This window comes from Podarcis melisellensis, assembly GCF_964234715.1.
Source record: "Podarcis melisellensis genome assembly, chromosome: 9".
NCBI classification, from domain to species: Eukaryota; Metazoa; Chordata; class Lepidosauria; order Squamata; family Lacertidae; genus Podarcis; species Podarcis melisellensis.
Window position 1 is genome coordinate 41,759,576 of NC_138541.1, and position 25,920 is coordinate 41,785,495.

At 42.0% G+C, this 25,920-nt stretch overlaps 1 long non-coding RNA gene across 2 annotated transcripts in view; it reads left to right on the plus strand.

Annotated features, from left to right (window-relative positions):
• Positions 1–21,550, plus strand: part of LOC309378246 — a 221,306-nt gene extending 199,756 nt beyond the window's left edge. For both annotated transcript variants that reach the window (XR_014171936.1, XR_014171939.1), the window contains one exon: positions 21,330–21,550. This is a non-coding gene — a long non-coding RNA (uncharacterized lncRNA). The remainder of the gene's footprint in view (positions 1–21,329) is intronic.
• Positions 21,551–25,920: the final 4,370 nt, after the last annotated feature.

Below are 25,920 nucleotides of genomic sequence, written 5' to 3' on the forward strand. Positions count from 1 at the left end.
TCAGGTAGCTCAATTGTTGTTTTACTCCCAACACCATTGAAGGTATTTTGAGTGAGACACATTGCATAGATCATCCACAAACCATTGTAAAAGAGGTAGAGACAACACTAGTGGAAGCAATCCATCCAGTTCTGGGTTAGAAGGAGATCTTGCTTACATGGAGATGACAGCACAACCCGCCCCCCGGAAAGTATTTCTTTAATGAGGTGCTTTCTGCTTTGAGGACTTGTTATTTTCCCCAGTAATGATTAGGCATAACTTTTCTATATGTTGATTATGTTAAGCCACGTGGAGAAGCAGCAGTTAAAATGAAAATTGCTCACTTTCCTCCTCCTAAATATGCAAATTATGGATCATTGGTGTTCTGAATTGGTACAGTAGGATACAGGAGAAAGGTGCATCACTGTGGACATTTGAATGCAACACCAAACCACAGTTTGGTGCTATATGAACAAGTTTTTCCTTCCTCCCACTCCTTGTCTTGTGTGGTCACACAACATGCAGTTGTATTGGGGGCTAACCTCAGTGTACTGTTTTAAAATCAGGACAAATGGTCATTAGTTTAACTATGTTGCTGTATAGCTTAGTTGGTTAGAGCACGGTGCTGAGAACACCAACGACACAGGTTTGATCCCCTGATGGGGCAGCTGCATATTCCTGTATTGCAGGGAGTTGGTCTAGATGATCCTCACCATCCATTTCAACTCTATCATTCTGTGACTCTATGGATTAAATTGTGGCTCCTGATCTTGGCAGGTTTGATAAACCAGAGTTAAAATGAGCCACAGTTTCTGGCTTTCGAATCCCCTCTTTGTGGCCATGCTGGAGAAGGGGGGCAGGGGAGCAAGCTCATGCATATAACTATGGTTTAGCAATATATCTTATAAGCTATGGTCTAGCATTATAGCCAAACCAGCCCATTGTATCCATGAAACCAGGAGCTATGTGGCATGCACTGACCTGGTCAGTGCAATTGTGGTTGCTTACGCAGACTCTTGACTTTAAACTGACAACGTGTACTAGTGCAGAAGTTTCTTCCTCTATAAGAATGCCCACCGTCTTTGCAAAAGGAATAGTGTTAGGAATATATTACATGGACTTGACCTAGCTGATCCCCACTCTCAGTTATAAAAGGCACTTAAGGCATGAATCTTAGAAGATTTAGCACAGATTCAAATAGAACTGTTTTTAGAAGCTAAGCTACTGCCTGGAATAGAGGAGGGAAGTCCATAGGAATGACAAATGCACACCATGGCGATAGGTTCTATGCAAAACCAGGCACTGCAGTAATTAGAGAGAGGAGGGGGGATCCATTAAATAAAAGGATTGTCTTGTGCGCTCTGATACTGCAGGAACCTCCATATGTTATATTTTTGACATGCTCATAATTTAAGTCCTTCATTTTCTTCTTGTAATCTTGTAATGCCTTATGTGCTCATCTTTGCCTTTTAATTCATTCCATTTGGGTTATAGCTTAATGGTAATAAGTAGATAGCAAGTAACATGGAACTAGAGTCATTATATCGTTTCCCATTTTGAATGTTTAGTGGTTGCTGGCTTTCGGGCTTTCTGCCAAATGCAAGTTTCCATTCTTATTTTAATTAATTTAGAACTTCTCGGTCTTTATATGGGGGAGGAAGGAAAAAAAGCATTTAAAAAGGGATTTTTCCAGTGCCAAAGCATAGGATTCGCCTCACCTTTTGAAACTTCTCATTTAGTAGTAGTCATATCTCAGCACATGTAATTAATCATGTCGGGTATTTAGGCTCAGATCCAACATTCTGCAAATTAGCTTGGTTGTTGTTCCCAAAATAATTAGGGGGGAAATGACTCCAAATAAACCTCTCTGTTGTTGGTCACCTTTCTTGCTGTTTTCTCTGGTGATGTCTTTAAAAATGCATGACCGCATGTAAGAAGACATTGTTCCATATGAACACACTTCAAGGTGCAGCAAGTGCAGATTTATCGATCACATGTGGACATCTCCAATTAAGAAAGTGCTTGTTTTCATGCTTATCACATTTGTGTAGTAGTCAGGTGGCTATATATAGTTGCTGAGGGCACTGGCTGGACCCACATGTTTTCCCAGGACTTCCTTTAATGAGGCTGTGCATTAGCCAGCTATTGGTTATCTATGACATCATTTAGGAACTTTACCCCATGGGTCATCTGTTCCGACCGCCTGCAATGCAGGAATCTCAACTAGATCATACATGACAGGTGGCCATCCAACCTCTGCTTAAAAACTTCCAAGGAAGAAGAATCCACCACCTCTTCTGGGAGTCTGTTGCACCAGCAAACGGTCCTAGCCTCTGGAGCAGGAGAAGATAAGCTTGCTCCATTCTCCACATGACAGCCCTTTAGATGTTTGAAGATGACTCTCATATATCCTTTCAGACTCCTCTTTACCAGGCTAAAACATTCCCAACTCTCTCAACCATTCCTCATAAGACTTGGTTTGCAGACCCTTGGTCATCTTGGTTGCCCTCGCCTGCACATGTTCCAGCCAGTCATTATCTTCCTTAAATTGTGGGGCCCAGGCAGAATAGAGCAGGAATATTACTTCCCTTTATCTCCCTAGTCCATGATACTCTCTGTAGGCTGTATCTTTCATCAACTTGGCAATGATGATGAAGAGTGGGCTGTGAGTTTTTCTCAGTCAACAAACACCCCAGTCATTTTGTACTCTACGTACTCCTATTATCATATGCTCATTTTACCAGTGTAGCATTTTATGGAAGACAAGTGGGACTTGTCCATCATGCTGCTTATATGATATGCAAATCCACTGTATGATGTTAACAATAGCAATTTGCATCATGGCAGCCAAAATGACATCTGAGTGGATTTATTATACATCACCATACTAATCAAGGAAAGGATTGTACAGTGTATCACTGCATAGCATCCTAAGGGCCCTCTGAACTTCCAGAAGAAATTGTCAGGCCTATTAAAAGTTTGGTCCCCAGGCCATGACACACCAGCCATTTGCTGCACAACAACTCACCACCTGCTTGATAAATCCCTAGTTTGTGAAGCCTGGTGAGTTCTTCCAGCATCTGGCAGTCTTCAGAGCAAGACTTTTGCACTGCAATACGTGGACTGAGGATCACAGGTTGTGTAGGCTTATGATAGATAATTGTGCACTTGGCACCACACATGCAATCTGTATCAGGGATGGCGGAAATTGCCACTTTCTGCTATGCTGGTACATAGGCAATGGAGCTGAACTCAGCAGTACTTACTTCTGAGTAAACATATTTGGGATCAGGCTTCTTGACTGGAGGACCAGCAGTGCACTGCATCTCCAAGGATCAAGCCATTGTTTTGATGATTAGAACATACGAAGCTGCCTTCTGCCATTTGTCCATTGAGCTCAGTATTGCCTACACAGACTGGCAGCAGGTCTCTAAGGTTTCAAGCAGTAGCCCTTTCCAGCCCTACCTGGAGATGCCTGGAATTGAACCCAAGACCTTCTGCACACAGGAGAGATACTCTACCACTGAGCTTTGGTCCTCCCCATTTACTAAGTTTCTGTCAACACTGGAACTCATAAAGCTGGAGTCAGAATTCCAGAGTATGAACAATTTCACTACGGAACCATTATTCTCTGTTTCTTTTTTACACACACGCAAAGATTTAGAATGCTTCAGAATATGTTGGCATTTGGTTTGCGAATCAATAATGTGCAGATTTGATTCTGATCAGAACTGTCAGGTACAGAAAGCTCTCCACCGGCAAAAGCGGCAATACTTTACATGAAATCTTGGCATTGCTCTTGGCAATGATTCTTCAAACACATGTGTGTTGCACTGAAAGCTGTCGGGCAGGTTTGAGGCTTTTGCAAATGGTAGCCGCAACAAAATGTTACAATATGCAGTGCTCTCTGATCAGGATTCTAGCTGCTTCATTCAATTCTGGTTTTCCATTCCTCCCCACACATACCCAATGGAATAATCAGGCCTCGTGCCCTCTAGGGGTCTTCCTATACAGTGGTACCTTGGGTTACAGGCGCTTCAGGTTACAGACTCCGCTAACCCAGAAGTAGTACCTTGGGTTAAGAACTTTGCTTCAGGATGAGAATATAAATCACACAGCAGCAGCGGCGCTCCATTAGCTAAAGTGGTACCTCAGGTTAAGAACAGTTTCAGGTTAAGAATGGACCTCCAGAACGAATTAAGTTCTTAACCCGAGGTACCACTGTAGATTTTTCAGAACTTCTGCAAACCTGCTGGAACCTCTCCCTTGTGCAAGAGTGTTGTTGTTTTGGCTACATAAGCAATGGCACTCAGAGGCTGAAAATAGGGAAGAATTCAATAAGTTTCAAAGGGCCTACAAGCAGGTAAAGAATCCCTTTGGTTCTTATTTTTGTGTGGTGATCTGGGCTTTTAAAAGTCTCATAAAAAAGGACCCAAGCAGTTTCTGTTTCAGCTAAAGGTTTACCTTTGTGAAAATATAAATGATGAAATCATGTCAAGAAGCCTAATCCCAAATATGTTTACTCAGAAGTAAGTACTGCTGAATGCAGTGAATTTCTTTGCTGTGCATGTTTACAATTGCAACCCTCATAATAAAAAATATTTTACTATAAAAAGTACCTGGATTTTTAAAACACATGCAAGCTGAAAACACCTGCCCCTGGTCTTTAAAAAAGGAGTGTATTTCATAAAAGGGTACTAACGATGTATTTTTGCCAGCATAAAGTATGCACAGAATAAAACAAAGGGAAATGCAATGATTTCTTCTTTGTTTACAAGTTGTGCTTGTGTTGCAATTTTACCGCATAGACTCTTGCTTGATTTATTAGCTTTCAGAGTCGAGCTCTGCTGTGCTGTTACGTTCTTTTGCCATGTAAAGCACCTCCAAAGACCTCCTGCTGCGAAACTCTATTTATTATTCATAGGATTCACTGGGAAAAGCAGAAGACGAATAAGACCAGAGCAGTCACTGCAACCTTCTCAGGTCAAACATTTTGGCTTCTAGACTCCCAAAGGTGATATCCTTCCTGCTTTTCCCACAAATTACTGGAAAATAGAACATAAAATGCTAATGATTTTTGTTGAAATACTAGGTGAAACACAACCAGAGAGGAGGCTAGCCTTTCATGGAACGAAACGAGTAATTTTAAAGGCTGTTCAGTCTCCTTGTCAGGGCCTTGGGGTCTTGAACGAAGGTCTGCTGTAGTACAGGCACACAAATACTAGGGAAAACATAAGCAGAGAGGAAGTTGGCCTTTCATTGAAAGTAATAAGTAATTTTAAACACTGCTCAGTCTCCTCATCTGGGCCTTTGGGTCAGGCACAGAGCACTACCTCACCAAGGGGCTTCTCCAAGCCATAGTTTACTGTGCGCTTGCCACTGTTCATGTTCCCATTTAATTTATGTAGTACACATGACATTACCCTCAAGCACCTTGTAAATTTGGGTTAACCCAATGCAAGGAGAATCTGATAAGCTGGGGGGAAATCAGGCTCCAAACTGCTCTACTCAGGGTCACAATTTGCTTTGGTGTTTGGGGGTGGGATCAGTTGTTACTCTCTGCTATTCCCCCTTTCATCCCTGCTACTTCTTCGGTGGTTTCATTTCTTTTACAGTTGTGTTTGTTTCTAGTGTGCTCCTGGATGGTGTGCTCCTGGATTTCTGGTGTGCTCCTGGATGGAGATACTTATTTCTTATGATCCCTCAGATTTGCACAAACCAGAAAACAGTGCAAGAAAACCACACTGAAAAATTCTACACCAGATATTGGCAGCAATCTGAAAAGTGTGTGAAGAGAATTTACAACTGTGTTCATCTTTTCTGACTGTGCTCTTAACCTCTGGTGCCCTCCTCCTGAATATGTGTGTGTGTGTTCTTTTGATCCCTTAGATTTGCACAAAATCAGAAAACTGAAAAAGTGTCTGCTGAGAATTTACAATTGCCTGACTTAAGTGCTTTTGCACACTTCTTGGGTGCCACAGCTGTTGGAGTGTGTGCCCAGTCAGTACTTAATCAGCATAATAGAATCAACAAACTATAAAATGGGATAAAGACCAAAGGCAACACCAACTGGTGTGAACAGAAAAGACGAAAGTTGTTGTTCACATACAAATGCAAATAAAGCCTGGTGTGGACTACTCTGATCTGACTCAAATGGGGAATAAGTGGATTAACAGGTAAAGAATGCTCAGATATCGACAAACCCTATATCTGTTTGAGCTTTCACCCACTTTCCAGATTAGGTGTTCCCTGGGCACTACTGTGAAGCAAAACCTCCTTCTCACTTCAATGTAAGCACAACTGCTTCACAAGCAAGATGTCCCACAGACTCTGTTCTGTCGCCTCTGCCAAGACTACCTTCACATAAAGCATCAGAAGGATGCGGTTATTTGAAGCAGATACACTTTTACATGCAAATTACAACTGTGCAATAAACAAGAAATTAAAATAAGGGTACAATCCAAAGCATACTTTCCTGAGAGTTAACTCAATCAAAAACTATAGCAGTAATGGCTCCTTGTGGTGGAGCAGAGTCACAGAGCCAACAGCCTTGCCCTTGTAGCTGACTCGATCTAGGTAAGCAGCAGCAATGTCCGTGTTGGAAGGGTGGCTCCATGCTTCTGCACAACCACACACACACATTGCTACTAATCGGTAGTAATTGCAGCAAGTCTGTAATGGGATGGGGAAATTGTGTGAAAGAAACCATTTCTCTTCCAGAAATCAAAGAAGTAGGGCACAGATTGGTCTCTCCCTCCCAAGATCCATCTTCTTTTATGCTCCCCCCACAATATATTTTTTTCTGGTGGGGCTGCTGCTGCTACTCCATCTGTTCCTTCATAATGTGTCTTCTTAGATTCAACATATACCTAGGTTATGTTTACCTAGCCCTTTTGGCCAAAGCCAGACTGCTTTCGAATGGCCAAATCAAAGAGCTCCCAGCTATCACTATTCATGAGACCATGTATTATGCTTCATGCTGGTGGCAATTTAATGTGATCCATGTCCAACGAGATCGTGCCACAATGAGCGTACCATGAAATTGTATTTGGCCATTATCCTTCTATTATTGGACTGTTTATAAGTAGTGGAATCAAATCTCTCAGAGGACAATGGTGACACCAGTAGGGATGCTCTTAATCTGGTGGCTCTTTGAAGCACCTTAATGACTATAGCGGTGTATTCTTTGTTTCGAGCTGAAAATCTCTCTGGATGTTTTATCCAGTCAATGGTATAAGCTGGTTGCCCTTATAACAATTTATGCTGACTCTTTGGTTGGAAGCCAGTAGATGCATTCAATTACTAGGGATACAATGAAAGTGAGAGAGGTGGGATGAATCTCAAACATGTGGAGAAAATGAGGAGTCAAAAGGATAATAATTGGGATGGCGACATTTTCCTGAAAAATTCAAGATTCAGTCATTCAAATGGGAAGAGTGGTGTTGGGGAACAGCATTGAGGTTTTGAAGGGAGAATAATTAGCCAACTTGATACTGGCATACTCCGGATTTCTTTAAAAGTAAACACACTTGCTAAAAATGGACAGCTTTCAGGAGCCCAGTAAACAGCCTCTCCAGCTCCTCACACTTAAAAGGATGGCATGCTACTTTCAGAAAATGCAGGTAACTGGAAAGGCAACAGAACTCAGACTACATGAGGCGATTTGCATGAAAGAGAGGCAATGTGCACACTATACCTCATTTGAAGCACATTTTCCCCCTCAAATAATTCTGGACACTGTTGTTTGCCCCACACAGTTACAATTCACAGCAACCCTTAATGAACTACAGTTTTCTGAATTCTTTGGGGTGGCGGGGAATGTGCTTTGAATGTGCTTTAAAGTGTCACAAAACCCCTTGGGTGCCTTGAAAGTAAGGTAAGCTCATCAAAAAATCTCAGAGCCCATCCATGATAATTTAACCAGCATTTCCTCCCCACCCCCCCGCCATGACCTGGCGTGCTCTGGTCCATAGGGTCACGAAGAGTTGGACACGATTAAACAACAACAATAATGACCATTTTTGAATGCAATTTCTTTTCTCATTAATTGATTGAGAATGGTCAGTGGAAGGAACAGAACTTTAGTGTATGCCCTTATTTTGAGATAGGCTGTAGGAGAGAAGTGCAAGTTTTTCAGCCCCTGCAATGCTGTGATGATAAAAACTGCAATTTTGGGACTTCCATGGCAGCTTGCCATTTGGAAAATCAACTCACACTGCAGCCTTTTTGGGTCCAAATTTAGTAAAAACAACAACGAACAAATAAGCCCCTAACTAATGGCAGGACAGACTGTCTAAGTGGCATGTCCCTTTTCTATATCCTCAGTTACATGCTTTTTTATGTATGCTCAGTGTGGGTGTACATTTCATTACATTAACAAAAGAAGAAAAAATACTACTGTAACGCCACAAAAGCATGAAATATATTTGTTGCTTCTGAACATTCCTATAAAATAACTGTCTAAACACATTAAGGCTCAACATTAGCACAGAAGCTGCAGACTTGAAGTGGAAAAAAAACACCACAAGTGTGCTTTATTCATCCTTCTCCCCTCATCCAGCTTTGTGGACCGTACATTTTTAATATAGCAAAGCAGTAAGATGGCTGCTAGCTCTCTTAAGACCCAGACAGCTGTGGTTTGTTCTTTAGAGTTACAATGGAATACAGTTCAGCACCAGAATACATTTCTATTTTTCTGGAATGGAATATAACCTATAGAGAGATGGGAGAGGTACTGAATTCCAAAGTGCAATAAAACTCAAAACACTTCAGCAGAGTGGTTAACTAAGCACAAAGCAAAAACTTTCTACAACCCTCTTGAAATTGAACTGCTTGCTTAAAAAGGAATATGTCCTTAGTATCTTATAAAGCCTTTATTTTTAGTGGGATTCTTTTTGGAGGTTCTTGAGATGGTGTGTGAGAGAGAGATGGCAGGAGATGGGATATGAGGCCCATTTTGGGTCAGGTCCAGTTTGAGGGAGACTGAATCAACCACCAAATGGGGCCAGCCAATTTGAGTGGGGTGAGTTTGCTTTTTGAGCTACCCTCCCTTAGACTATTTATCCAATCACTGCCCAAATCAGGTCAGAAAAAAACAACAAGAACACAGAAGACACTGGAATCCAGCAGACCGGTAAATAACTTTGTCTGGATTTTCTACATAAAGTGAGAGAATGAAGTACTGCGGTTTGAGATGAATTGACTAATGTAGAAGCTAGACGGCTCTGTTTCCTATTGACACATATTTTAAGCAAAGCTTTGTGCCAAGGTTGTTGTGGTGCATTTATAGATCACCTGCCTCTGACAGACAGATGCCAACAACATCTCTCTGTAAACATCTTCTCCCCTCTTTCATTATACAACTGCATATAGCTCTTGTTGGAAAGTTAGACGTCCTTTGGAAAGTTAGACCATCCTTTAAACAATGCAGATTGGTTTTTTCCTCACACGGGTAAAATTCAGCTGGTGCTGCAGATACAGTCCTTCACATTAATAAAAGAACGTGAGCTGTGCATGTGTTCTTCACCACAAAAGCTGATAAACTCAAGGAAGCTGATCATTGATTAGCTAACCCTTAAATAAACATAAACTGCCAATTCCATTGACCAGAGTGGAGTGAAATTTGTGAATGTTTTAGTTGTTAAAAGGACAACACAGAGCTCAGAGGCTAGCAAGATAAAGAGGGAGCTCATTAGATTCATCTGTAATATTGAACTTTCTGGGAAGATCTATGGGGCATTTGCTTTGCTTTGACCCTGACAGTTCCTAGCTTTATTTTAAAACAGCAAAGACTTTTCAGATACCTTAAAGACTGTGAGAGTCAACATTGTGCAGAACTTAGAGCCATGGATACTGAAGGGGGAACAGGGGGCCAGCCCCTGATATTTCCAATGAAAGGCCTCCCCCCAATTTCACAGCAGCTGTACACACATGCCGTTGGGTGTGCTGACAGTGCACGGCCCTGGCCCCACTCAACTGCAGGCTCAAGGCAACACACATGCTTCAGCAGCCTTGGGGTGCCTCTAGACCTTCCCATTTCACCTGTGAGTCACCACCAGCTGAATTTTACCTGTGTGATCAAAAAAACGATCTGCATTGTTTAAAGGATGGCCTAACTTGTCAGAGTTTCAGACAAGTGACATTCCTTACCTAGAAATGTCAGAAATTGGCACTGGAAGTTCTGCATGTCAGTTAGTTGCAGTATACTGAGCTACAACAGCATTGTACCTCTGTTTCATACAAGAGATTGCCTAGATTGCTTGCTTGCGCACTTTCGTAAAAAGATTGTCTATCTCTGATTGGCTAATTAACAAATAGTCCTTGCCCATAGCAAGAAAGTTTATGCATCTTATAATTTTGTTGTTGAGTGTAGTTTATTCTCTATATGTAAGCCGCTTGGGATATTTTACTAGAAAATAGGTTATAATAAAACTGCATAGACTGAGCACTTTACTCCCATGATGCAACCAATAATGGGGCAATTAAAGACAGTTTTTTTTAAAAAAAAAAATTGTTATAAATCATTATAGTTGCTTAGGTGGCAGCATTGCAAATGAGTTCTTAAGGCTCCTGGAGAGTCACGGCTACAGTACTGGGACTGAGGAAGTTTTTTGTATGATTCCATATAAAGCAGCTTTTATATCTTTGCTGAAAGCTAGATCAACTCAGTTCATGCCAATGAGGGCTTTTAGAGACCTTGTGAAAGGTCCCAGAGAAGAATGAAGGCCAGGTCTGTACTTCGGCAGTATAAATTGATTTTCTAATCTACAGAGCGTAAAATATAAAAACATCAAAACGTTCCTTATTTCACATTGATCTCTTTGTCAAAATGTGTTCAGCTGATTGTGTAGAAAGATAGTTTTCCCAATGACATTGCTAGACTCAGCTTGCTTCTTAGGACTAAAGACAGGCTTCCTTCCCTCTCTTATGTGTTATCAATGGTAATAAATAATCTAAATTAGTTATGCAGTAATACTTGGGCAGTCTCGCTATTTAGTTGAGAATGGTAACAAAATGCTTTCTTTGATATGAAAGTTGGTCATGTATGGTACTCTGCAGATGGCAGTCCTCTCTCTCACAAATATTCTGATTTCATTTTGGTCCTGTTTTTTTTGTACTATGGTGCCCTGGGAATGTGCCAAATTAACTTTGCCTCTATGTGACATACTTTCTATTGATGTTGCTTGTGAGCATTCTTGTGGGGCTGTTTTTTGTGGGTTTATTTATTTTTATTTTTTTGGAAATGAATGAAGATCTAGCACAGCAATCGTAGCATTTAAAAGACTAAAACTTGAAAAGTTTAAGAGGGGTGGCATTGTGTCGTAGTCCAAATAACTGCATTTGAAGGGGTGGAAAGAAGGAGAAGCTTGTGCTAGGCAGTATTGGCAATTTATTCAGTTGAAATTGCTTCCTGCTGGGTTTTTGCAAAGAAAAGGGGGGCAGCAGGAGGTGTGTGCATGCATATGCAGGCTCTCAGCTGGCTCTTTCTGTTATGAACTGAAGTTCTCACCCTGGGCCAGCAGGGGAATACTGTAGATAGTTTTCACTCAGGTCCACATATGCAAATAAGAGATTGAAAGTGACGTTCAGTGATTGGATAGTTACAGAAAGTGGTTGCTGTTGCGTTGTAGTGGAGCTTTATATAAGCAGGCTTGCTGAACTCTTCAGTTCAGTTCTGTTCTGGCCTGTTAATAAACAAGAGCTGTTTGAAGAATCGCTGTGTCGTCTGATATGTTCACCTACAACTTAACACTTCCCATTGCCTGCTTTTCCATCTATCTGGTCCATGACTACTGGCTCATTGTCGCTTGCTTGCTTCCCTTCTCTGCTTTCACCCTCTGATTTGTATGGATTTGCTTTTCTCCACCTGTCCATTTGTTGTACCGCCTTCCTATCTTCTCCAGTCTTGCCTGGGAGCCATTCTGCGGCTTCCACTCTGTGGGCACAGGCATGACATCATAGCGCAACTACCTTCCAGCTTGAAAAAAAGAGGGCAGTAATTGTGTGAATTACTTTTGCAGCTGGGCATGCTAACAATTAACAGGGGTGGTGGAGAAAGACACTCTGGTGCAGGGTCCCAATCATTCCTTTCAGGCAGGTGATGGAATTGAGGCAGGAAGACCTCACAAACAGCCTTGGCCCAATATACCTGAAGGAGTGTCCCCATCCCCATCATTCAGCCCGGACACTGAGGTCCAGTGCTGAGGGCCTTCTGACTGTTCCCTCACTGTGAGAAGTGAGGTTACAGGGAACCAAGCAGAGGTCCTTCTCAGTAGTGGCACCCGCCCTGTGGAACGTCCTCCCATCAGATGTCAAGGAAATAAACAACTGACTTTTAGAAGACTTCTGAAGGCAGCCCTGTTTAGGGAAGTTTTTAATATTTGAAGTTTTATTCTGTTTTAGTGTTCTGTTGGGAGCTGCCCAGAGTGGCTGGGGAAACCCAGCCAGATGGGTAGGGTATAAATATCACCATCACCATCATCTAAATAATACATCTTATCCTGGGAGGGGGCATGTCTTCAGCGTTACAACTCACCTTCCCCTCCTCCTCCTCTGACAAAACATGCAGGCTTATTGGGGGAAACATCACCAAACAAATTATGCAGCAGACAGTTCAGTGCAAATTCTCCTCTTAATTCACTATCAATGTGTCAGTGCCACATTGCAGAAAACACCCACAGCAGAAGACCCATCTGAAAATGCCCTTCCTCTTTTGCAGACATCCAAAATATCATGGAGCACAGAGGACTGTGAGACAAATATTACACTGCTATGCAGAACAGGATGGAAGGGAAAGAATTAGCAGTGATTGCCTACTGTTGTACCAAAACAAGGATCTTCCACAATATATTAGAATGAAAATCAATAGAACAGAATAGTGAGCATTTGTCATTCTAGCAGGAAAAAAAGACTTTGCAGAACTGAGCAATCATTCAAGCGATGTGTTCTTTGAACTGAATGGGCAACTGCTTGCATACCATCAGTGCAATCTCTTTGCTAACTGATAAGTATTATCTCACTACTGCACCTCAATTTGTGCTAACAGTGGTTGTAAATTCTTAATTAGTGGGAATCCGTCAAAAGCATTTTACTTCCACATTAAATATTAAAGTACTTTTGGCTACTTCACCAATAATCTTCCATATTTCTAATCACCATAATCTAAATCTGGCAACGTTCCATTTGCCATTTGTTTTACCTATTTGTTATACTGTTATTCTCTGTTCTTCATGCACATCATAAAAAAGCAATTTTCAAATGGAGGTTCATTAATAATTGTGATCATAATGCTCCCAGTTCTTATTTCTTAAGAATGGAATGAATCGAAGCTATATTACTTTTTAATTAACAAGCTGGAAAAACTGAATGCGCAAGGAGGTAAGATGTTTTTTATAGCTCACTTATGAACACAAGGTTCCTGGGTACAACATTAATGTGAAGGAAGGGATTAATTAATCAGATGTGGTACAATTAAAAATCTTTTAAGTGTCATCTAAGGATACGAAAGATGCTGTGTTTAGTGATTGTCTAAGGACACAAGGTAGAAAACAATCATTTTCAGGCACACAACATGTCCTTGTGAATCTCCCATGGAAGGCCTTGGATATATGTACAAAAACAAATTGCAAACAGAAGGACTTTTAAATATCTTCTACACAAGCACCTGCATAGTTCTAGCATTTCAGTAAAATACTTCTGCAGACAAATGTTTTAAAAATCCCCACAAAAAACCCTGAATGTGGAAATTTACAATTTTTATTATTTTAAAGAGGACATTTGAAAATACAGGACTATCTTAGATCAGCATAGAGACAGGCTGTCAACCAAGGGTCCCCCATCCACACACCAATACATCACCTATTTGATGGCAAAAAGTTTAAAACTCTCTGCCACCCAAGTGCCCTGATAGAGAAGTACCGGTAAATGGTCCCATTCTTAGTCATCAGATTGATAATTTGTTGTGTGTGGCCTGCACCACCTCTGTTGTGTGGCCCCCAGATGGCTGGCTAAGGGTAAATGTGACCGCTGTACCAAAAACACAATGTTTACCATAACTGTTTACTAAATGTAAACTGTTTACTAAATGTAAATGTTTACTAAACAATCCCATACAATTCCCACATCCTAAACCAGGCTTCCTCAAACTCAGCCCTCCAGATGTGTTTGGCCTACAACTCCCATGATCCCTAGCTAGCAGGACCAGTAGTCAGGGATGGTGGGAATTGTAGTCTAAAAACATCTGGAGGGCTGAGTTTGAGGAAGCCTGCCCTAAACTATATACACAACTATGGATTATTATTTATTTTTTGTGGGGTCCCATTTGTCTAAATCTTGTTTCTCTACAATTAACCTGCAATTGTGTGGCTTCTGGGAGGCTCCCTGCCCTCCAGGCCACACTTCTTCCCAGGCCTTATCCATTCTTCTAAGTCCACTTCCCTCATGGGCCTTACTTCACACCTCCCAATTCTTTTATTAGGTGGAATGTGTCCTTCAGCTGTAACAAGGCCTCATGTTTGTTTGATGAAGATAAGTAGAAATCTCTCATGTTTGTGTGGTTGGACTATAGCCTAGTGCACATATCCGTTGCTGCAACCCCGGCTGGCGTGTGGCTCTCGAAAGGTTGCCCATCTGGGAATGTGGCCCTCTGGCTGCTATAGGATCCCCACCCCTGCTCTTTAATAAACCAATTGTGTGGAAATGCTTTAGAAAGCTGCTTTTAAGGTTATGCCTTTATTTGAGATTTGGAGTGTTTCTGCTGTTAAAGCTGTAGAAACAAGAGCGAAAGCATTCCATCAATTTAAGTGGGACTTCTTTAGCTCTATACGATTAATTAAAAAAGCAGAAACAAAACCCTCACAAACAATTGTTCCTCTAGGCAACATTCACCAGCTGCTGGTAAAATATTTTCATATTCTTGAAATAAAATTTATATTGATTTTGAATTCCAGTCTGAGCTGCTAAATGAGATCAATGCTGTGGGAAGCAAGGCATCTAAAATGCCCTCCCAACCATTCTTTGCTTTTCAAGGCAACGTGAACACATAAAACAGCAGCACTGCTCAGTTGGCCTCCCAGAGCAGCCACTTGACGTTCACACAAGACCCCCCAAGGTGCCAAATGCAGATTGTGGAAAGTGGAGTCATGGCTGGAATATTTTATGTCCCCAAGGTCCTGCTTGTTGTGATGTGATCTATGCCACACTGACATGTCTAAAATCATCATGTGTAATGGCTCCACTGCCATATACATTAGCTGAGGAGCTGAGTTACTTTCAACTTAATGCTGAACAGACTAGCATAGGGTTGTCCAGCTTGTCAGTTAATGAGCAAGAAAAGCTCACACAGAACCACCCAACTGCATTGCCATTGGTTTCTAAACAAATTATTTTCCTCTAATATTCAGCTGGGCTTCCAGGTTGTCCATTTTCTGGGTGGGATTCAATCACATACTGGCAAGATCAGGTTGCACAATTCAAGCTGATTTGGTCTCTTGCACAACAACCAGTTCCCCACGCCTCAACCTCATCAGACTTTTTCAGATACATAAAGTTATAGGGGCAAATGCACTGGGAAGTTTGAGTACTTCTACATTCAGGGGACACAGGTGGTGCTGTGGGTTAAACCACAGAGCCTAGGGCTTGCTGATGAGAAGGTTGGCAGTTCAAATCCCTATGATGGGGTGAGCTCCCATTGCTCAGACCCAGCTCCTGTCCAGCTAGCAGTTTGAAAGCATGTCAAAGTGCAAGTACATAAATAGGTACGACTCCGGCAGGAAGGTAAACGGTGTTTCCGTGCTCTGCTCTGGTTCGCCAGAAATGGCTTAGTCATGCTGGCCACATGACCCAGAAGCTGTATGCCGGCTCTCCCAGCCAATAAAGCGAGATGAGCGCCGCAACCCCAGAGTTGTCCGTGACTGGACCTAACGGTCAGGGGTCCCTTTACCGTTACCTTTTACCTTCAGGGTACAAGTACATGTGGTGATTTTTAAAATCACCACGCGTAAACGTTTTCTCAGGAGCATCTGAACCTGGTCCAAGGTAATGTATGAACACCCCTGTAGTCTTTCTGCAAACTAATAAAAATGAATGCGTAATAAATAGCTAACGTTGTCTAACCTTCCCATAAAGTTCAGCAAACAAATCCAGATGACCAAATGAACATCCAGGTCATCTGAGAGTTTATGGTAACAAGACTGTGGTCCCCTTTCAGAGTTCTATAAAAGCCAAGTTCCTCATTTTTCTACAAGCTTTTCCTTTGCAACTTTTTATGAACACAACAGACTTAAATTAGTCTTTGTATTGATTTTCCACTGCTACTTGATATACACAGCTGCAGTCCATTATCAGTTGTCGCTGGTGCACCTACCCCCCCTACTGTTTTCTGCTGGTTGTATGCTTTCTCCCATTTGTACATGCTTTTGTTGTGTAGGGGTTACAGATAGCCGCTCTCTGCCAAGTCATATAATGGCACTGCATGCAATGCAGTAACAATTTGCAGGTGTCTTCTGTTCCTGAGCACCAGAGGCAATTAGTTAGTGGGTGGGTAAGAAATTCAAGTGACCCGAGACCTTGGTTACTAGCTTTTCTGCAGCACCTGAGCATTTATAACACAAAATTAAGTGAGTGGAGACTTTTCTACCTCCATGCCAGGAGAAGCTACACTAATTTGATTTTCACTCATACCACCAGAATAAGGAGGCAAGAGGAATAATGGAACCATGGAGGGGGGTAGACGGAAGTCGGGGGATTGGAGAAATTCCAAATTTCGGTATTGTATTGAATATACAAACATTATGCAAAATGATACAGTTCAATTTTTTATTTCTTAATGTTCATTGTTAGAAGATGTTTGTTATAATGAAAACCAATAAAATATTATTAAAAATAGAATAAAGAAGCAAGAGGCACATATCTGGACCTTAAATAGGCAATAACTTTGTAAAACATTATTTGCAATAGATAAATAGCTAAACGGAAGCAACATCCTTCCTCTGGTGTGGGTGACATGCTTATCAGATAGTGGAGTTCTGGCCTTTCCACTTCAATCTTTTCTGGCTGAGCTTCCATGGCCCAAGACTGATGGCCAGTCTTTCTCCTACCCTTGGCCCTTCACATTAAAGCAGGGAAGGAGAACAGGTTTTTAAAACAACCTTTTGGGGGATCACATACAAGGCAAAGCCAGAGACAGAAGTGGCCAAAGGTAGAATGTGAAGTTTACTTTTGTACAGTAGGGTAATTTCTAAATGCACCCATGCATGTACCACCCCCCACCTGTCTCTATCTTCCATCGAAGAAGCAAGAAGGATTATTAGAGATCAAGGACACATTCCAGGTGGCAAAAACACTCAAGGAGGGAACCAAGCAAGGCTGGTGAAATATGAGCCCTTGGGAGAGGGGGCGTGGCTGGGGAGGGGATGCCTGGGGATAGTCTCAAGGCCAGACAGAAAACCCCCCTATGCCTTCTAAACACACAACCTTGGAAGGGGCAGTTCTGGGGAAGCTTTCCTTCATTGTAGCAGATGTCTGAAGATCTGTTTTCAGAGTCTTGATTTAAATTTTTCTCCTTTGAAACCACACTGCATCTGCCACAAGCGGTGACTGCACCCCTTAATCCTTGCTGCAGATCCCAATGGAAAGTGTCACACCCTCCTCTGAAAGATATACCCTATCACTGTAGAGCAGGTTGTCCAGTTTCCTCCCCTCCTTTGAAATAGAGTTGTGATGTGATGGGACAAGAGGGGAGTAATGTCGGCAGCTGTGAGTGCTTATTGAGGTTGTGTGCAGTATTGACAAGGGTTGTGATTTCACACTGGCACTAAACTCTCATTGACATTCCTTATGTCTGCACATAGGAACGGATAAGATGGAGCACACGATAACTGGTTTCTCAAACAAACAAAAACAAAACCCACCTCTCAAGATTTATCAACACTTACCGAGACAATGACCCCAAAAGGACTACATAAAGATGGAAAAGAAAAAAACTTTTAGTGATATCTATAATCAGGGGCGTCTTACCCATAGAGGCTAGTGGCATGGGGTGCCAGGGCACCAAGTTCTGGAGGGCACCAGGGAAGAGGCGGAGGCCCTTGCCTGCCTCCGCCATGCCGCCCATGCCAAAGCAGCACCATATTCGGAGCCTCTGTCTGCCGTGGCCACCGTGGCATGAAGCGGCCAGCCTCCGCCTCTCTCCTGCCAGAGAAGCCACCCTCCAGCTGCTGCCCGCCTCATCCAGCCCTGCCAGCAGCCACCATCCTCCCTAAAAAAAGGTTGACAACTCTGGGAAACGGGGGGGGGGGGGGCTGGAGGGAGCTTTGCACCACAGCGCCGGATATGCTTAAGACGGCCCTGTCTATAATGCTGGTATTTCACCAAAATGGTTGGTCAATACCAACATTTTGAAATTGAGGTAGTTCTATGTACCAGGGTCTGATTTTGCTCCTTGTGTTTGTTTCCAATGAATGGTCTTTTCAGAAAAACAATTCATATGCCATTGTTTCTGTTTTGATCTGGTTCCACTGCTCATCCATTCTCCCTCTCCTTTATGTACATAGGCATGCAAACTGAGTGAGAATCAATCCCCATGCTGAGGCTTCTTACACAATCCTACACATGTCTCTCAGACTAAGTCCCACTGATTTATTTCCAGCGGAGGGTGTGTAGGATATTGCAACCTGAAACCATTAAACAAAGCTTAGAGGATGAATTTTGTGGCTACTCCCTGGGAAGGATGAAAATGCAGAAATCTTGGTGAAAAGGATAGATAACAAATATAATTCTACACTGCTGAATCGTTTCTCATATTAGTCTGAAAAACACAGTATTCAGGAGTTTTCATTTCTTTCCCAAACCATCCATTTAAACCTGTAGTGTTGATGCTACAGGGCTTCTGAAAACATATCAGCTGTATGCGCAAAGAATTCATACATCACCTAAGTATCAACAAATACCGTTTCTCTCTGGGGTTTAGTTACCAAAGCCAAAGAAAATTAGAAGATATAGGAAAACAGAATTTTATATTTGCAGCGAGGAAATCAATTTTAGAGTTAACTTCAGGAACTGTGCTTGGCAGTCTTCATCCTTTGGCTCTCGGCCATCCTTTTCCACATGATAATGGGTCTTAAAAAATAAAATAAAATCCTTCTGTACTGTTCAAAATAAATGTACTCAAAACCTGAACTCTTGCCATGGCAATCTGCATTGTATCCTTATCAGAATGAGGTACAAGCAACATATTTTTCTGTCCCATAAGATCTCTGCTGGATCAAAGCAAAGGACTATCTAGTCCAGCATTCTGTTCTTACAGAAGCCAGCCAGATGCCTATGGGAAGCCTGCAAGCAGGACCTGAATGCAACAGCCCATACAGAGATATTTTGATCCCAGCACTGGAGGCTGAACATAGCCATTGTGACTTACAGCCATTCATAGTCTTACTCTCCCTTTTTGTCTGTCTCTTTCTCTGTTATGAACATAGAAGCTGTGTTATACCAAGTCAGACCATTGATCCGTCTAGCTCAGAACTGTCTACACTAACTGGCAATGGCTTTCCAGGATTTCAGACAGGGGGCATTCTAGGCTCAGGACCGCAGTACCTCAAGGACCGCCATTTCCCATATGAACCTACCCAGACCCTGAGAACAACTTCTGAGGAACCTTCTTCAGGTGCCTCCTCCAGGAGAGATCCAAAGGATGGTAAAAGGAGAATGGGCCTTTTCCAAAGTGACTCCCCATTTGTGGAATGCTCTCCCCAGGGAGGATCGCCTGGCACCTTCATTATACACCTTTAGGCGCCAGGCAAAACCTTCCTTTTTAACCAGGCCTTTGGTTGATTTGATTGACATCCTAATGCCCTTTTAAAATGTGTTGGGGAGAGGGGGTTATGGGGTTGTTTTTATTATGTATTTTGTGTTTTTATATTGTGATTTTATGTTTTAATTGCCCTGAGAGCTGCAGGTATAGGGCGGTATACTCCTCCTCCTCCTAATAATAATAATAAATGCTAAGATTTGAACCTGCAACTTCCTGCATGCAAACAGTTGCTCTACCACTGAGCTACCATACTTTCCCACCCACCAATTTCTCTCATACATTTGTTTTTCACCCTTCATAGAGGATTGTAAGCCAGTGATGCCTCTTCCCTCTTTCTGCTTCTCACTTCCTCCCAGTTCACTCAGCAAGGCGTAAGAAGTCTGCTGTGGCTACTTATGGTTGCCATCATTTATCAGTAAGTTGAACATATGGCATATTGCAGTCCTGTACAAAGGGACCAGCCAATCTGAATGTAGCCACTAATCATGATGATGGCTTTCCAAGTGTCTGACACCTCCTGTCCCTCATTTTTACAGTCCCAAAGAGACCATTTATCAAGCCATTTGTTGACTGCTGTGGCTGGTGGCTTATGTTTTACTTGGTGGGTCACAAGTTGTGTGGGCTTGATGTACTGCAGAGATCAATAGGAGGGCTAGCCCTTTACACTTTCAAGGGGATAATCAGAATTGTATAGCCAAGAAACTCCAGTGCAAAACTTCACAGGTGAAGGATCCATTACCGAATTTGCTGCAAATGCAATAGAAAAGATCCTGCTTATATCAGGTTACAGCTTGTTAGATTGCACTACTCACTTGTGACAGGCTCGAGTCATGCCATATGAGAGCAATTTGCTAATTACTGCCATTTGCTGTGAATATGAGTTTCTTGTGAGCATACTGTAGTGAAGATGTGAGGTTAATAGTAATTAAATGGACCAGTTCTCTGTGCAGCTCAAACTAGCAGGTAGGCACCTTGGACAGAAACTGGGCTTAAGAATATCAATCAGGACAAGGATAGTGTTGTGTACTTTATGAGCTAGAGATCAAGAATAATCACAGAAAATGAAATGTTAATGGATGAAGTTTGGCAGGCATATGCCAGCAAAGGAAATCAAGGATAAAATATATGGCAAAAGGAGGTCTCTATTAGCCTGCGTCCAACAATACTAACAATGATGTGCTTTTTACTTAATTAGTTCAGTGGTTTTAAATAAAGACCATCCACATGGTTACATATTACCTACTAAAGCTAAGTAACAGTGGTACTACATTTTCCCCCCATTGTACTAAATTCTCCACAGGAATTATTGCAACAAATAGCTTTTGTCTGGCAATATATTTTCTGTGATATGCTCCCCATTGAGAGGAATGTTACTATATCAACATTCAAAACTTGCATATAATGCATGCCTTGTTTGCACTGCAGATAAAGGTCAAGCATGATATAGACAAGTCACCATAAAACAGGTTGATGCATGCTTTTAGTCATTGGTTTTTCTGTGTCAAAGGTCTTTCCTACTTTTTGATACATGCATCTATTCCAGATTCAGTCACTGATTTTGACTGGGTGGAACTGCGTGATTTCTGGACATTTTCTTGGTGACTATGATTTTGGGGAGAGCAGAGCAATGGAACTGAGGTTCTGAGAGCAGAAACCAGCCAACTGGCAAGAAAAAAGAGAGCTATATCATATAACTGCACAAGACTAATGGTGGCTGCTGGGAGTTTGCTGCTGAAGCTATGGAAGAAGAAGCTGCCTGGGACTCAGCAGCTGTACATGGTGTCAACTGGCATTGAATTAATGCTCAGCAACAATTTCTGGAAAATTATTTTTTTAATGATTATGAGTTCGTGTTGAACTGGATTGTTTATTGACTTGCTTGTTTTTGCTTTACTGATATAATCCTGTGTGTGTGTGTGTGTGTGTGTGTATTAGTCAGTCTATAAGAATGCTGTGGTCAATGACACCACAAGCTGTGGGGCTGTTAAGGAGAACCAACATGATCACACCCCTTATGCCTCTCTCCTGAGTGACACAGGTTAATAGCCAGAGTGACCAAGGCAGTTTGTGTTCCATTTCCAGGCCTGAAGATGGATTGAAATAGGTCCAGATAATCTGCTTCCTTCAAGCATGCTTGCAGCTGGGTTGCCACCACCTTCTAGAGCACCTTGCCCAGGAAAGGGATATTTGCAGGGAGGTCCTCCTAAGGAGAGGGTGCATCTTCAGGGCCAATTTCACTTCGCCTTTTTGCACAGAGGCAATAATCATGTCCTGGACCCACCCTGGCAATTCCCTCTGGCTAGTTTTATAAGCCTTGGTGAGCAAGGGTCAAGAGGGCCCAACTCCTTGAAATAGATTATCTACAGGGTCAGGCTGCACTAGTTGAAACATACCCAAGGAAAGGCTGGGCCAGTGTTTTGCAGCTGCTCCAAATCTGAGAAAAGCTGGGCCAGACCTAGTCCTCCCATCTCACTTACCCAAGCCTCGGGAATGAACACTAGATCTGCCTCTTCCTCACCCACAAGCAAATTATAGATGGGAGACTGTGTTTATTTTTTTGGATGTTTTTATGCTTTAAGGAGAGACGCGGGTGGCGCTGTGGTCTAAACCACTGAGCCTCTTGGGCTTGCCAATCAGAAGGTCAGCGGTTTGAATCCCCGCCACGGGGTGAGCTCCCGTTGCTCAGTCCCAGCTCCTGCCAACCTGGCAGTTCGAAAGCATGCCAAAATGTGCAGGTAGATAAATAGTTACTGCTCCTGCGGGAAGGTAAACAGCATTTCTGTGCGCTGCTCTGGTTTCAGTGTTCCATTGTGCCAGAAGCAGCTTAGTCATGCTGGCCACATGACCTGGAAAAAACTGTTTGCGGACAAACGCCGGCTCCCTTGGCCTGTAAAGCAAGATGAGCACTGCAACCCCAGAGTCATCTGTGACTGGACTTAACTGTCAGGGGTCCTTTACCTCTTTTTTAAAAAAATGCTTTAAAAGATTTCTGTTTCATTTTTAATTGTATTGTTTTGCTTCCTAGTTGTTTGCCGCTCCTTTGGAAGCAATAGGTAAATACTACTACTACTAATTCTCCACCCCAGCCACAGCCTCCAGACCATACTTTCACACACCCCTGTATCTCAGAAGACAGATAGAAACCATTCCAGGTATCAAAATCTCCTAAGGAACAGGGTTGGTTATGCCTTGACTGTTGAGTGCTTCTGAGTACATGCACTTGTTTTGTCAGTTTAAAAAATACATCTTTGGACCACAAGAATTCTAGCAAAAAGGGAGATGGAGGAGGGATCACAGAAGAAGGAAATAATTGTACCCCAGTGTAGGAAAAATCAGAAATCTATGCCTGGTTCAGTCTGTGACTTATTTTGATGCTTCTCAGTATCTAAATGGTGAATTCAAGACAGAGAAAAATGGTAAGGCACAGTCTTTTTGCCAGATGAGAACTAGGTAATGTATGGTTTTGTTTGTCAGTACAAGAACAAATTCTGTTCTCTAAATAGTTCCTTGTAATGTTTGATTCTTCCTCCATTTCTTGCGCACTTAAACACAAGTGTGGTACTTAAATTGCAAAGTCAAATTGCATTGCATGGCATGGAATGGGAGCTGCAAAGAAGATTATAATGTAGCATTATCATGTGCTATTCTCACATGCTAAAAATCATATTCTCTTCAGAACTGGGCATAAAACATATTTTTTCCCCTAAGCCATTCTCCCAAGTGAAAAACTTGTTTCTGTCATTTCAATTGCTTTACATATTTCAAATCTACATAATTGTTGCCCATGTGAATAGAACCTGACACTTAGGTTGTGATTCTAACAATACTTGAAAATGAATCAGATTGAAATCAATGGGCTTTGCTTCCAGCTAATGGACTTTCAGATAAGGGATGACTTTGTAATATAAATGGCATTTTTAAAAATCAGCTTTACTTTATCCTCTACTATTAGACAGGTTCAAAATTCTGAAAAGGTTTCTAGAAGACTTGTTGATGGCATTTTTGAGGAATCAGTAGTAACCTGGTGTTCTCTGATTAATAAAAGTACACTGAAACTGAATCTAAATAGTAGAGTGCAAATTTCTGATTCCCAATTTTGCTGCTATGTTGGGAAAAGGTATCCTTGTTCATCTTGCTGCATTTTCAGCAATGGTAGCCTATTTACCTTATGTTGTTGTAAAAGTTGTGAACTACACAATTCTAAAAAATCTCTGACACAGGCTTCAAAAAGCACATGGTGCTTCATGCATACCAAGAGTAGTTGTTCACATCCGTCTGTCTCTAGAGACAATGGAGTGCACCTCCAGGGCTGAAGTCTCATCACTGCATGAGCAGCACCAAAGTGACCTCCCAGGGGTACAAAACTGGGCAGTGTGTATGGAGATCCTGGGCTCTTATGGAGGTAAGAGCCCCCTCTTGGCCTGACTGATGTGGTCCAAAGGAAAGCAGAGCAATACATTTGACACCAGCTTGGCTGCAGGAGTTACCAGAAGGAGGTTTACAAAGTGCCATCCAAACATCTATCTTAGGGACTACACTCTGGATTTGTGCAGGGTTTACGCCTTAGCCTTTTCTTCTCCCAAAGATATCCCACAAGGCAGTGGAGGTTAAAGATCAGAGTTTTCCTTCTCCTTGATGGTCTACCTTCCCAGGTTGACAAGCCTCATCTGCCTCTCACTTCCCTCTACAACACTGATCAGTAGGTTCATTGTTATCCCTTTTTCATCACCAGTCTCCCCTCAGTTGCCCTTCAATCAAAATTCACAAAAACATAAGCAGGCTATCAGGTACAACACTGAGAGCAGTTTCATGATCAGCACCAACACCAACACGCTGGACAGCAGGGTAAACCTTGAAAACACCACAAATCTCAAGCGCAGTATGTGCTGGAGGAAAAAGTCATCATTTAGTTTTGTGGGCACCATTCTAGTGAGTTCAAGAGAGTTGTGTAGATTCCAGACTCTGGAAAAAAATAATTTATTTGGAAAAGTAAGTTGTAAATTCATTGTAAATAAGTTGTAAAGCAAAGTTTTCTCTGTTCTTTGGCATAAATATTGGTGTGTCTCCAAGCAACAACTGGGCTTCTTCTTTAAATGTTGATTTATGACTTATGTAGCTTGGGATAATTGTAGATGAGCACTTTGCTAGCAGTACATAATGTTCCCACACATCATTTAGCTGATGGATATCACTGTTGTTGAGCTTATGCTGAATTACTTCCAAAAGCCGGTCCATGGCAACATCAGAAGTCACAGCTTGTTCCTGGTTTCCATGTGTCTGCCTGTAAAATTCTTTCAGACAGTTCAAAAGTTATTTTCCTTTGGCAGCTATTACATCACTTACCTTAGCTATTGCATCATTCACATTAGCTAACTGAATAGGCACTGCTTTATGAGCATGTTCTTTCTGCAGCAAAGTAGCTATGCTGAAGGTGTGTTCTTTATGTTGTTTCTGACAAAATAGTCATAGATGCCAATTCAGTAACGTTGCATATTGTCTTGTTCTGATGCCTAGTTATGGTTTACTTTGGTGAGGTGGTCTTCCTGGTTTAGACCTTGAGATTATTAATGTGCTTCTTTCCATTTTCCCCTGTGTGTTAGAGTCACATGACATCATTGTTTACACCAGCCAATGTGGACTCAACTCTTTCACTTGTATCTCAATCCACAACATTGCTAAACCTGAATCTCAACAATCAGCCTTGACTTGTTCACATTTGCAACTCCTTGCTGATTTCCATGTCTCACACCTTCATGTGTCTACTCTTAACAAAATATGCTGATCTTAGCATTGTAGGTATCAGTCATAATGCCTCTTGAGGGAACCAATGGGATCCATTGCTATCCACACACAACACACATCACAAATAGTTCTTAGCAGCATATCCTGAAATGCATGCCAGGGAGAATAAAGCATCATAATTTAGACAGAATGAAGACAAAGATAGCACACATGATTTACAGTGTGCAGATGAGTAAATTGGGTTGCAGTAGCTGACTGTGCATCGAGGGCAACAGTACATCAGGCTCGTTTGTACGCCAGAAATGGTGTGCATCACTCTCCATGAAAACAAAGCAATTGACCATATTGTGGAAGTTCAACATAATATAAATAAATAGTGTTTAACTTCCAGG